We start from the raw sequence: 13,617 nt of genomic DNA on the forward strand, positions 1-13,617 counted from the left end.
CTATGGTTGCAGTCATACATAGCGCTGTACATATTATATGGTTGATGACGCTCCTCCAGCTGACTTTCACTGGGCAATAATTTGTTCAATACCTAGGACTTTACTCTGTTACTAATAGGCAGGAGGACTAATGAGCGATTAACGCTTATAGGTCCAGGTACTCAGCAAATATATGTTATCATTTAACATTCTTGCTAAGGGTTTATATCATCAGCGCAACGTGTTTTAATTGTATATATAAGTTTCACTTTTTCACTTTTCACTTTGGTTTTTTCACTATAGCATTGTTAGAAAATTTAAAAATGTATAATTGTGATGTGCACCCCAAATGTACTTCTGTGAATGCTCTTGTGACTTCATCACGTGATCATTCAATTGTTAATAACATCAGGAAGTGGAGGAGGTTCTCGGCGGTGACCGGCATTTAGACCTCTCCATTGTTGGAAGGACTGCTCCTTCTGTGGAACTCGGCGGTGGCGTATGGATGGTCCGTAGTTTCCCTGTTGCTCCGGTCTCCCTCTTTGGACATCCGCAAGTACCAGTGTAGTCGGATCCATCCCCTCACGGACACTCACCTGGTTCACGGCCCCAAGGAATTTCTCAACGAGTCGAACCGCCAAAGCTAGGGTTTCAGCAGCATGGCGTTTTACTCAAGAGCGTGAGGAAGGGGGTATTACCTGTAGGAACTGTTACAAAACAAGTTCCTCTCATGTGGCGACGAGTCAACATCAGGAAGTGCACAACAACACAAAGTATTGCACACTGCTCACTATCAATTTCAAAATTTTATATAATAATAATCAAGTGTTAAATAACACTAGGTGAGTGCTACCTATGTACAGAAGTTAATGTAATTAACAATTGAATGATCACGTGATGAAGTCACAAGAGCATTCACAGAAGTACATTTGGGGTGCACATCACAATAAACATTTTTAAATTTTCTAACAATGCTGTAGTGAAAAAACCAAAGTGAAAAGTGAAAAAGTGAAACTTATATATACAATTAAAACACGTTGCGCTGATGATATAAACCCTTAGCAAGAATGTTAAATGATAACATATATTTGCTGAGTACCTGGACCTATAAGCGTTAATCGCTGATTAGTCCTCCTGCCTATTAGTAACAGAGTAAAGTCCTAGGTATTGAACAAATTATTGCCCAGTGAAAGTCAGCTGGAGGAGCGTCATCAACCATATAATATGTACAGCGCTATGTATGACTGCAACCATAGACCATAAAGCAGAGGCAGCGTCCACAATGAGATAATAAACAACGAATGGGAATTCCCTCACTCATAGACTATCATATGAACGCTACTTGCTTGCAAGTAGCAGAGCTCCAACATCGCTCTCAACAAGTACTGGGTGTCCCTATGACTAGTGGCAATGATGGATAGGTAACAGTAGAACATAGGACCATTTTATTACAATCTATGATAGGTTGCACAGGTGAATCAGGGGGAATCCCTATATAAAAGGGCAGGTGGATTCCACCTGCCCCTGACGAAGCTCCGCCTGGAGAGAAACGCGTAGGGCGTGGGCACCGTGACGTGGTGACGTCACTTCACGTTGGTTAGCTGATCCCGAGCAAGCAGCAGCTAGGAGGAGCGCTCCGGCAGCAGTGACGGCTCTATGCACCAGCAGTAGCAGTAGCAGATGAAGAGAGTTCACACAGCTAAGTATCACACTACAATTGTGGTATACAAGTACTTACCATTGTCTGACACCAGTGCAGGGACCCCCAGTAAATCTTGACAGCGATGTTGGAGCTGTGTTGCTTGCAAGCAAGCAACGTTCATATGACAGCTTTTATATAGGGATTCCCCGATTCACCTGTGCAACCTATCATAGATTGTAATAAAATGGTCCTATGTTCTACTGTTACCTATCCATCATTGCCACTAGTCATAGGGACACCCAGTATTTGTTGAGAGCGATGTTGGAGCTCTGCTACTTGCAAGCAAGTAGTGTTCATATGATAGTCTATGAGTGAGGGAATTCCCATTCGTTGTTTATTATCTCATTGTGGACGCTGCCTCTGCTTTATGGTCTATGGTTGCAGTCATACATAGCGCTGTACATATTATATGGTTGATGACGCTCCTCCAGCTGACTTTCACTGGGCAATAATTTGTTCAATACCTAGGACTTTACTCTGTTACTAATAGGCAGGAGGACTAATGAGCGATTAACGCTTATAGGTCCAGGTACTCAGCAAATATATGTTATCATTTAACATTCTTGCTAAGGGTTTATATCATCAGCGCAACGTGTTTTAATTGTATATATAAGTTTCACTTTTTCACTTTTCACTTTGGTTTTTTTACTATAGCATTGTTAGAAAATTTAAAAATGTTTATTGTGATGTGCACCCCAAATGTACTTCTGTGAATGCTCTTGTGACTTCATCACGTGATCATTCAATTGTTAATAACATCAGGAAGTGGAGGAGGTTCTCGGCGGTGACCGGCATTTAGACCTCTCCATTGTTGGAAGGACTGCTCCTTCTGTGGAACTCGGCGGTGGCGTATGGATGGTCCGTAGTTTCCCTGTTGCTCCGGTCTCCCTCTTTGGACATCCGCAAGTACCAGTGTAGTCGGATCCATCCCCTCACGGACACTCGCCTGGTTCTCGGCCCCAAGGAATTTCTCAACGAGTCGAACCGCCAAAGCTAGGGTTTCAGCAGCATGGCGTTTTACTCAAGAGCGTGAGGAAGGGGGTATTACCTGTAGGAACTGTTACAAAACAACTTGCTCAGGAATTGGCTCCTTATTGCGCTCCTCGGGTTGTATCCAGCGAGTACACAACTCCAATAACCACTGAGCGAGGACCCGGGGTCTCATCTTAGCGGTATACTTCAGGCTCTGGAACTGCTGCCGGTAGGTCTCTGGGATCAGACCAAAGCGATCCAGTATGGCGGCTTTTACTTGTTTGTAATCCATTGCCTGGTCTGCTGAGAGGCCCTGATATGAGGCCTGGGCTTCTCCTATAAGGAGCGGGGCCAAAGCGGTTGCCCAGCGATCTGCAGACCAGCCCTGGGCTTCGGCAACTCTTTCAAACGTCAGTAGAAAAGCCTCTGGATCCTCGTTCAGAGCCATTTTCCTCAGGAGGACCGGGGGTTTGTTCGCAAGTTCTGGACTGGCAGACCCCTGGGATTGAGTCAGCAACCTGGCCACTGCTGGATTAGGAGCTGGGTTTGCTGCTGCAATAGTCTTTCATCTCTCTCTGCCTGTAGTTGGGCCTGCTCGCACAGAAACACTTTTAAAAGTTCTTCCATTTTTTTTGTGTGTGTGGCCCTTCAACTGCAGGAGCCTCTCAAAATCCCGGCACTTCTGACACCATATGTTGCAGGGTACATGCAACCACACACGCTGGTTCTCTTGATAAGGCATATTTATTGAGCCTTAAAAAATACAGCACACAAAAACAAAATAGCTTCTTTTCAGCATACATAAAACAAAACAGCTTCTCTTCAGCATGCAGGACATAGACAGATCATCAAACATGTACTTTGAAAACAGACATTATAGCAGTAATCTTACTTCAGCATTTCAGTCCTATCTCTTGACCAGCTAGCCTGCATGTGTGTACAGCCTGGGAGGTTTAAAACACCTTGATTATGCAGCTGGGACCACTCTAATTGCCAGGAGCTTCCTAGCTGAAAATTAACCTCGTCACTGCTGCACTGCATACCTACACATACGTCTGCCAGGCATATAGCTGGTGACGTTCATTCACCCTGTCACAGTGTAGTGCAATTAAAATCTGGCTAAAGCCAGTATCATACTTACCTTTACTATAGAGGTAAACTGGGTGCACAAATCCCTGGTGTGAATATAATAAAACTTATTAAAACCAGAGACATAACATAAAACACAGAAAAAGTTCAGTGCACATCCAGAAAAACTTATATACGGTACAGTGCCTAAATATACATGTATAAATAACTAATAAATAAAATGGTCTTTTAGTTTAACATTTTGGCCAAATTGTTGTAAGGCCTTGAGCCAACTGCACGGCAGACCACGTTTCAAGGGTCCCTACACTACTATAGATTCTTAATAACCTGTGCATTGCTAGGAAGAATGATTTATAATAAATCCGTCAATATTAGTTGCAAAAGTTCTAAGTCTGATTGAAGCTTTTATTGACCTGTACATTACCAGGAAAAGCACTCTGTAATAGATTTGTCACAATCAGACTGTAAGCAGGCAAGTTCCCCTGAGAGTGGGAGATGCCATGGAGTGAGCTTTTAACCATTTAAATGTGGGAGGGAGTGAGCTTCAATTAGGTAGGAGGTTGCCACCCTCCAATCAGCTAAGACTAGCTGAACAAAATTATAAAACATACAGAACACCTACAAGCTCATATTGAACCCCCAAAATACCCACAACATATATATAAGCATATAAGTTTCACAGAGGAGTGCTACTGAGCATGGCAATATTAATATATTTAACTCCTCTGTGAAACTTATATGCTTATATATATGTTGTTGGTATTTTGGGGGTTCAATATGAGCTTGTAGGTGTTCTGTATGTTTTATAATAAAACTTACACATATATATATATATCTCTGTCAGCCTTACACATTCACCTACCATTCAACGGAGGGTGATGTCCAGACTGACACTGGGTATATTTTTCCAATTAGTGCAGGTATACTTTCTGGAAAATTACATGCAAATGAGCACACAGTGCCACCTTTTGCTTCAAAACCATAAATATGGTTACCTATAGGCTTAAGCTTGCTGCATGGTCACAGCTTTGAGCACAGGCAGGGTTAAGATGCATAGCCCGAAAACCCACCCACAGACAGACTGTTTCGACCTTAATGGGTCTCCTCAGTGTAGGGTTGGTTATAGGGATATGGTAAGAGGAGCTGCACACCACAAAGAATAAAGTAAAATAAAACATACTTGCAAAACACCGGTGCTCCTGGTTCAGGGATATCTGCCTAAAAAAATCCAGAGTATGGAGAAAAGATGAATGATCAAGGGCAACTTCGGATTTATCTAAAGAAATTTAATCAGTACAAAAACACAACGGTCATATTCCAAGAGGACTTTTTCACGTGACTGGCTTGTGACAAGCCAGTCACTTGAAAAGTCATCTTGAAGGATGAAACGTTGTGTTTTTGTACTGATTAAATTTCTTTAGATAAATCCGAAGTTGCCCTGGATCCATTCATCTTTTCTCCGTTGGTTATAGGGAACCATATTTATGGTTTTGAAGCAAAAGGTGGCACTGTTTGCTCATTTGCATGTCATTTCTCAGAATCCCTTGCTGCAGTGGAAGTGCTGGGTGATAATGGTGAAAGGCCGGGTTGCAGACCTGTCTAAGACATGCACATGAGCATACAGTAATATTTCCTTTTGCTATATGCTTTGCTGTGGAGGGTTTTTGTCACTTTTTTTTACCCACCATAACTTAACTAAGTATGGTAAAACCTATCCCTTGCTTCATTTTTTTGCATAGCCAGTGTAACCAACTCCACACTGAGGAGACCCATTAAGGTCGAAACAGTCTGTCAGTGGGTGGGTTTGCTGGCTATGCATTTTAACCCTGGCTGTGCTCAAAGTTGTGACCATGCAGCAAGCTTAAGCCTATAGGGAACCATATTTATGGTTTTGAAGCAAAAGGTGGCATGTGTGCTCATTTGCATGTCATTTCTCAGAATCCCTTGCTGCAGTGGAAGTGCTGGGTGATAATGGTGAAAGGCCGGGTTGCAGACCTATCTAAGACATGCAAATGAACATACAGTAATATTTCCATTTGCAATATGCTTTGCTATGGAGGGTTTTTGTCACTTTTTTTACCCACCATTACTTAATTGTGTGTGTGTGTGTGTGTGTGTGTTGTGTATCCTGTAGGTGCGTATGTGTGAATGTGTATATGTGAGTGTGTATGCATGTATATTTGCACTATTCCCTGGTAACATTCGTTGTATAGCTAACCAGACATTAAAATAGTTATAGTGGGTTTATATATAGATTGATATTTATACACTTACTCTGTTTTGCAACAAGATATCTCTTAAAAACACTAATATTTTGTCTCTGTATTTCTGCCATAACCAATGAACGAGCCTGAGAGGGTAGAAAGCTTGTAACATTTCAACTACTTGTTTGTCCAATAAAGGGTATCATAACCTTACTCCCTCTCCCTCCTTTGTTACTACATGGAAGAAAGGACCAACACAGCTACCCACCCTTCTTTGCCTATTATACAATGTGCCACAATAGTACTTCCCCAATTGAGTCAGCTTTGGTAGATAATAGCTCTATTTAAATCAGATGACATTCAAAATCGTTTTACTACTATCATGACCAATCTGCAGTATGCAGAAATTAGCAATTTGCAGAAAACAGTTACTGATAATCAGTGGTATGATTATTTGATTTGAGGACATAATACACAATGTTTGGATGTCTTGACATGGCACTTAGCCTAAAATGACAGTAAAAAATATTAAAAGTTAGAATACTGTGATTAATTTTCCAATTCCACTGCATTCAAATTCCTGTCTTTATCCTATATGGTCGGTCAGCAGTGAATTATACTTTAAATCGTAACCTTCTTTATATAGTAGTTAAATATTGCAATGCTTAATGCTTTACTATTGTGTCCACTCTATTACTTTATACTAATTATTAAACAACCCCAATATTTTAGTATAGTCCCTGAAAACCTAAGAAATACTGTAACTCACTTATAACCAACTTATTAAAAAAAACAAAGACCAATAGAAGTATTCACAAAAACAAGATAATTGTGTTTATTCATTATCAAAAGGATCATAAAAAATACACATCACAAGGAAAATATCAAACATGTCATTCACGTCACAATTCAATTGTAGCTCAACTATTCACATTGAAGGCTTCTTCCGTGCATTTTCTTATAACATATTTCCAGTAATACCATACCAGAACTGCAGTATGCCGTGTCCTTATTCATAAAGCCATAATGGACCCTTCTCATGATTTAAATAATATAAGTTAATCCGACATGAGAGCCTTCATAAAGCACCAAACGGGAAATGACCAAACTCGCCAAACAGCTGCCAAGAATCCAGGCTCCCTGAACAATTACACAGTATTCATTCTCCACTATTCAGTGCTCTAATAGTGGTCAATAGTTATTACACAGTATTTATTCTCCACTATTCAGTGCTCTAGTAGTGGTCAATAGTTATTACACAGTATTTATTCTCCACTATTCAGTGCTCTAGTAGTGGTCAATAGTTATTAAACAGTTTTTATTCTCCACTATTCAGTGCTCTAGTAGTGGTCAATAGTTATTACACAGTATTCAATCTCCACTATTCAGTGCTCTAGTAGTGGTCAATAGTTATTACACAGTATTCAATCTCCACTATTCAGTGCTCTAGTAGTGGTCAATAGTTATTACACAGTATTAATTCTCCACTATTCAGTGCTCTAGTAGTGGTCAATAGTTATTAGACAGTATTTATTCTCCACTATTCAGTGCTCTAGTAGTGGTCAATAGTTATTACACAGTATTCAATCTCCACTATTCAGTGCTCTAGTAGTGGTCAATAGTTATTACACAGTATTCATTCTCCACTATTCAGTGCTCTAGTAGTGGTCAATAGTTACATTATAAAACATAGTGCATCCGATATGTACATTTGTGTTACTGTCTACAACATTGTGAAAAATATTTACACATTTATTTGAACAAGGCAGTACAGATTTTAAAGGCACATACAGGTAGTCCTCGCTATCCAACGTTTCATTTTACAACAAATGGCATATCCAACGCTTTACAATGCAACCCTATGGGCTTCTTTTCCATGCCGGAATGCATTATCCGACGCTCACCGCCACTGATTAACATGGGACTGACTTTACAACGGTTTCACTATCCAACGCTACTCCCAGAACGGATTCTGTTGGATAACTGAGGACTGCCTGTATTGTAGTTGAAAGGACTTCATCTGGTTTTGGCTAAACTGCTGCAGCAAAGTATATCTTCCAGAGTTTTTCAAGAATGCATAATCTTCTGCAGGTGGTTTTAGAGGTCTTGCATGCCACTGCTGGGACGCCGTGCTAGAAAAAAAAAACCTACAGTAATACAGTGTCAAAGTAGTCTGCACTACATCTGAAAAACCGAACACTTTAGTTAGTGGAATTCCATACATAGTCTTTAGTATTTACTCTTATAAAGTTACGTTGGCAAAATAAATCATATATTTATTTGTTGTACTTTTTTTTTGGACTACATATTATTCAATTGAGCAGAACAGGCATTTTACCTTGCTTTTTGTCTTAACAAGCATATTAACCTGGATTTTACTAACCCCTCATTCCTAATTTCATATGTTAGTTTGAAGACCTCAAACCTGTAAATAAATGTTATGTTTCGTCCTATTTTGAAGGCATACACTTATTTTTAGGGTATCATTAGAAATACAATGACTTTATGATATCTATGTAAAGCTGTATGATATCTATGTAAAGCTGTGATGGAAGAGTGGTTATATCTATACTTATTACTACACAAAACTGCAGTAAGTAGGTCGTTTTTTTTGTTTTTTTTAAGGGGAATATACTTTTACACGAGATGTGTCCAAGCTGTGGCATCATCTGAAGAATAGGAACGTGGGCTTAGTTTGCAACCAAAAAATATTGGAAAGCTGTAACTGTTCTAAGTACAGTACCGAGAGACAAGTGGCAAAGAAGAAAGAAGCGACGAGGAACATGCTGTAAGAACATTGAAACTGGAGAGGAAAGGGCATGAAGGGCAAACAAGATAAGGAGGCAATAATTCGCAGGGTGTATGTGTGAAGGAAATATAACAACTGAAGATGTGCATTATGAAAAGTTATCTTTTTTTTTTATTTATATTGCTACTTAAAATTAATAATAAAGATGAGGACTCCTTATTTAGATTCTGTTTAAATCATTGTCATATGCAGGTTTAGATCGTGGGTTTTAACCAGTTTTAGTTTGGTTTTTTGAAATGTATTTACAGTTTGTGTCACTGAACTGTTAAGGTACAAGTTTGTGCTCAGAGCAGACAGGTTGGATTCGCAGGAGCACTACGAATGCATACAGGGCGAACAGGAGTATCCTCCCCATTGGTGAGAGTGATAAGGGACAAGCAGATGCTTTGAGTTTATCACTAGACAGTTCTGCCTGTTAATTTTTTAAGTAATTAAAAAACGATTTATGTTTATTGTGTGAGCTGAAATAATTGTTGTTTCTATATTCAACAACAAAAAAAAAACCTGCTTCATTTTGTTATTACAATATATATTTTAATCACGTAACTAAAATGAACCTGTAAAATTGTCAACAAATTACACTTTTTAGATTGTCTCTTACAAAAAAAATATCTATTGTGCATCTGAATTTTTCCCACCCAATATAAGATCAAATATGTGAAAACAAACCTTTAATCCGCTTGTGTTCATAGTGCAGTAAGATTTCAAGATGCTTTCGGTTTTTTCGAACAACGTACCACATCCTAAATGTCTGGATTGCGCATAAATACTGGATAAAACGGTAATTTTCTGTAAATTAAATAAAAAAGAACAGTCAGCTCGCCCATCCTGACTAGTGATGTTCATGGTTTCAGGTAGGGCAGGGCAGCCAACTCCAGTCCTCAAGGGCCCACAAATAGGTCAGGTTTTAAGGATATCCCTGCTTCAGCACAGATGGCTCTGTCAACGACCTGTACTGAAGCAGGGATATCCTTAAAACCTGACGGGCCCTTGAGGACTGGAAGTGGCCACTCCCGAGGTAAAGGGATGTGCCACTTACGGGGCAGATAAACATCACAATAGATACTCAAGGTGACTCAAGTATAATGAATGTACCATTGTTGTTTCCCTAACAACTCCATACCTACAGATTACCATGGTAATGTGCAGGAATCCTAGCACACACCAACGGGACAGAGCCCGAAATTCACAATGACACACTAATATACATTACTTCTTAAAGACAGTAATTCGGTTTAGAAGAAGACTTCCTCAGCACTTGCACGTTTTCAGTGTCTGTCCGGTCACTAAATTTGATAGGTCCTAACATCTGAACCTACAGTACCTTACCATTGCAAATGGGGAATGGATAGGACTAAATACATTATGTGAGTATGTTGAATGGTCTAGGTGGCTTGCGACGGTGGTACAAATACTAAACAATTGTATTGATTTTTCTTAATCAAATTGAATGCAGCTACTGTAGTTAACAATAAAGCAAGTTAAGTTATCTGCGGCATTGGAGCTACTGACTGCCTGGTTCCTCAAACGCCTGCAGTGGTTTCTGGCACTTAATGGTGAGAACAATCATGTCTTTGTCAGACTCTAGCATCAGTGGGGATGCAATGCATCCTTTCTCACTGCGGCAACAAAGGCCAGGAAAGAGTAGAAATATTGGTGTTTCTTTTACATTCTTGGATTTAAAAAGTGCCATTAGCATTTCAAACCCAAAAAGATAAAACGTTATCTTTTTAGAAGCAAAAAAATACACCTGTTAAACTGTTACATTATTTTAACCCCGATGTTTAATTCCGTGGGTAATGAATATAAAAGCAGGTTTGACATACCCTACAATCCTGGTGCTTGCATGTGAGACTGTATTTTTTGGTATAGCTTAGAGTCTAGAGGGGAAAAAAAGAGAAAACGATGTAAATAACTGACAATGCAATAATAGCATTACATTTATAAATAGTTATTTAGTACGTCCCAGTATACTACTTAGATAATTGTATTTTTTTTGACTGATTATTGCTACTATGCTACTACTATACAACAAGTCACAATAATATAACTATTATAGTACAATGATATGTTCACCTTTCCAAATAGTTGCAAATGGGAATACAAATCATAACACGTGTTACCTACATCGTTACCGATTGTGATGTTTAGATTCTGTAAATGATGTGAACATATTTCGAGCTAAAATCCCCTGATATAATTGCATTGATACCTACTACTATACAATAAGTAACTCATAAGTATGAAACAATATATTCTACATATGAACAAATGAACTATGCGATTTGCCATCATTATAATAACCTAACTGTGACACATCTACTCCCTGAGTCATATTCACCCTAAAGGGTCAAGTGTTTACAATATTCAGTTAACTTGCCATACACCTACACTTTAGAGGACAATGATAGCATAATGACATATCCATCTTTCCAAACAGTTGGAAATGTGAATACAAATCATTAAAAATGTAACCTACCTCATTACCAAGGGTGATGTCTAGATTCTGGTAACGATTCAGTAACTGATCTGAACATATTTCGAGCTAAAAAAACAAAACAAAACTCAGATATAATTACACAAATACCTACACAAAAACGAAAATATATATCAAACGAGCTTTCTTCTCATTAAAACATATGTTTTTAGCATAGGTTTGCTCCTTTCATCATGTAACCTTACAGCAGATGTATCTACAGTCAAACAAACACACACACACACACACACACACACATACACACAAAATAATCCTAATTAATTATACATCCTTTCTGGATAATTGGCAGAATGCTCTCAAACCTTAAAATGAAGCAAACAACAATAATGCATTTGGTTTGTGACCATGAAATGAGACATATTACTGAACTTTCACCAGAGAATTGCTTTCTCAAGGTATACTTACAGTGTAGTTCAGTTCATTATAGTGGACATTATCATAGTGGTCATCTATGGCTGAAAAGTCACAGCTATAAAAAGGAAAGTTCTTGTGTGCTAATATCATCCCAAGCATCTGCACGAAGGCGATTAACCTGAAAGAGACTAGATCAAGAAATACAAGTCAGACATTTGGGTGAAGTGCTGCATAACATGGAGAAATACACCAGTAGATACAAATATACAGTAGCTGCATTTATTTTTTACCCATGGTTTAATGTGCTCTTGGTTGTTTCTTTCTGCCATTCTCCAAAGATCAGTCTCCATCTATATATACACCTACATTACGAACGCCTACGATAGTTTTCATTAATCGCCTCGAATATGCCTCACCTTTCCTTAGAGTATAGGATTAATCATGATGACTGTGTCATCGGTCTAGAATATAGTGTTTCTTTTGAATATTATTTTGGGAAAATTGTGTAAGCCTTTCAGAGATAACGAGCAACGTATGAGTCTTTATACTCTAGTAATTCCTAAATAGCATACACTATTTGCAATTAACTTCATATGATAAACACTATATGGTTCAACCAACAAGCAGTATTTAGAATGGTAGTGGTACTGAGAGCTCATTTTGGAACATTAAACAGTAATACAAAGTGAATTACCATACTATAGTTAACTCAGATTTAACCCTTTCATTGTGAGAGGGGTCTTCAGGTTATTGTTCGGACTAATACTGTAATGGAAATTATTAAAATATAATTTTAGGCTCAGTTAATTCGAATCTTGCCACAGTTAATCATCATTGTTAATCTTCAGCAATGGGAAGCAAACCTCAGAAAGTAAGTTAGGCTGTTTTTAAGACCCCAACTTATTTCCAATGTTGCTTCATTTAAATACAATTGCATACATTAAAATGTATTTTTATGGGATTTTATTCCAAGTATAATTTAGCATGGTGCTGTACTGTATTTTGGCTCCAGTGAAACTTTGATGAAATGATGTTTCAGAATTGTCATGTATTCTAGAAAAATTGACTATTGTTTAATAATAAATAATGTTCTTGCATTAACTTATTTTTTTTTTAAATTGTATTGAATCAGAGCTCTCAATTGTATGTTACCTGATGGCTCCACTTGCTCGTGTATTAAGTGCCCGTTGGAATATAAGATACTTTCTTAGAGCTTCTTAAACAATATTGCAGTAATCGCCATTACAACCACGTTTGGACTTTCCTTAGTTTCTAAAATAACAGGATTATCATCAGTATTGTAAGTAATTGTAAGCGTTGCCATAAAAAAAAATCTCCGTCATGTTCAGAGGGAACCAAGATGTGTGAGAGGAAATATTTCAAACAATATTATTACTTTCTAAAAGTAATTGTTGGTTTTATTAATTATGCAAGGTTTGTGTATTCTATATGACATGATGAGGATACAGACAACTTCAGTAGAACATCTAGTTGTGAATGAAGTAATGTGCATTTATTATTATGTACTAATATACTAAGGCTTATTTAATAAATTCGTGTTGTAGCATTTCATTCAAGAATAATCACAGTACAGGTGATTTATTTAAGGAATCAGAATGTGTAATTACTGGAAATTCCTATAGAGGGAGCAGTGACTTCGTTTTTGGAACCAGTGTCCCAAAGGAGAATAGGGAAAGTGTCATTTAAACCTGTAACATAAACTAACGTTTATTAGTGTTTATACAGTATTATTTATCACCGCTCCTGCATACATGTGACCAGACAGTTGCATTATGTGAGTCGGTGCTGTTCTTTTGATTAAATCTGTACATCGCAGATGAGGCATCATCATTGCCCAGCATTGTGAGTGTCGTCCTGTCCATGTGGATATCCACCCCTTGACAAGCATGAGGGGCTAGCAACGTGTGAGTAAACGTGCAGTGCACAAGTGAGGGCGTGTTCTGAGTCTAGGCGCTTCCTCAGCACTACTGACAGTCACTTTCACCTCATG

The sequence above is a fragment of the Ascaphus truei genome, chromosome 1 (genome assembly GCF_040206685.1).
Source record: "Ascaphus truei isolate aAscTru1 chromosome 1, aAscTru1.hap1, whole genome shotgun sequence".
NCBI classification, from domain to species: Eukaryota; Metazoa; Chordata; class Amphibia; order Anura; family Ascaphidae; genus Ascaphus; species Ascaphus truei.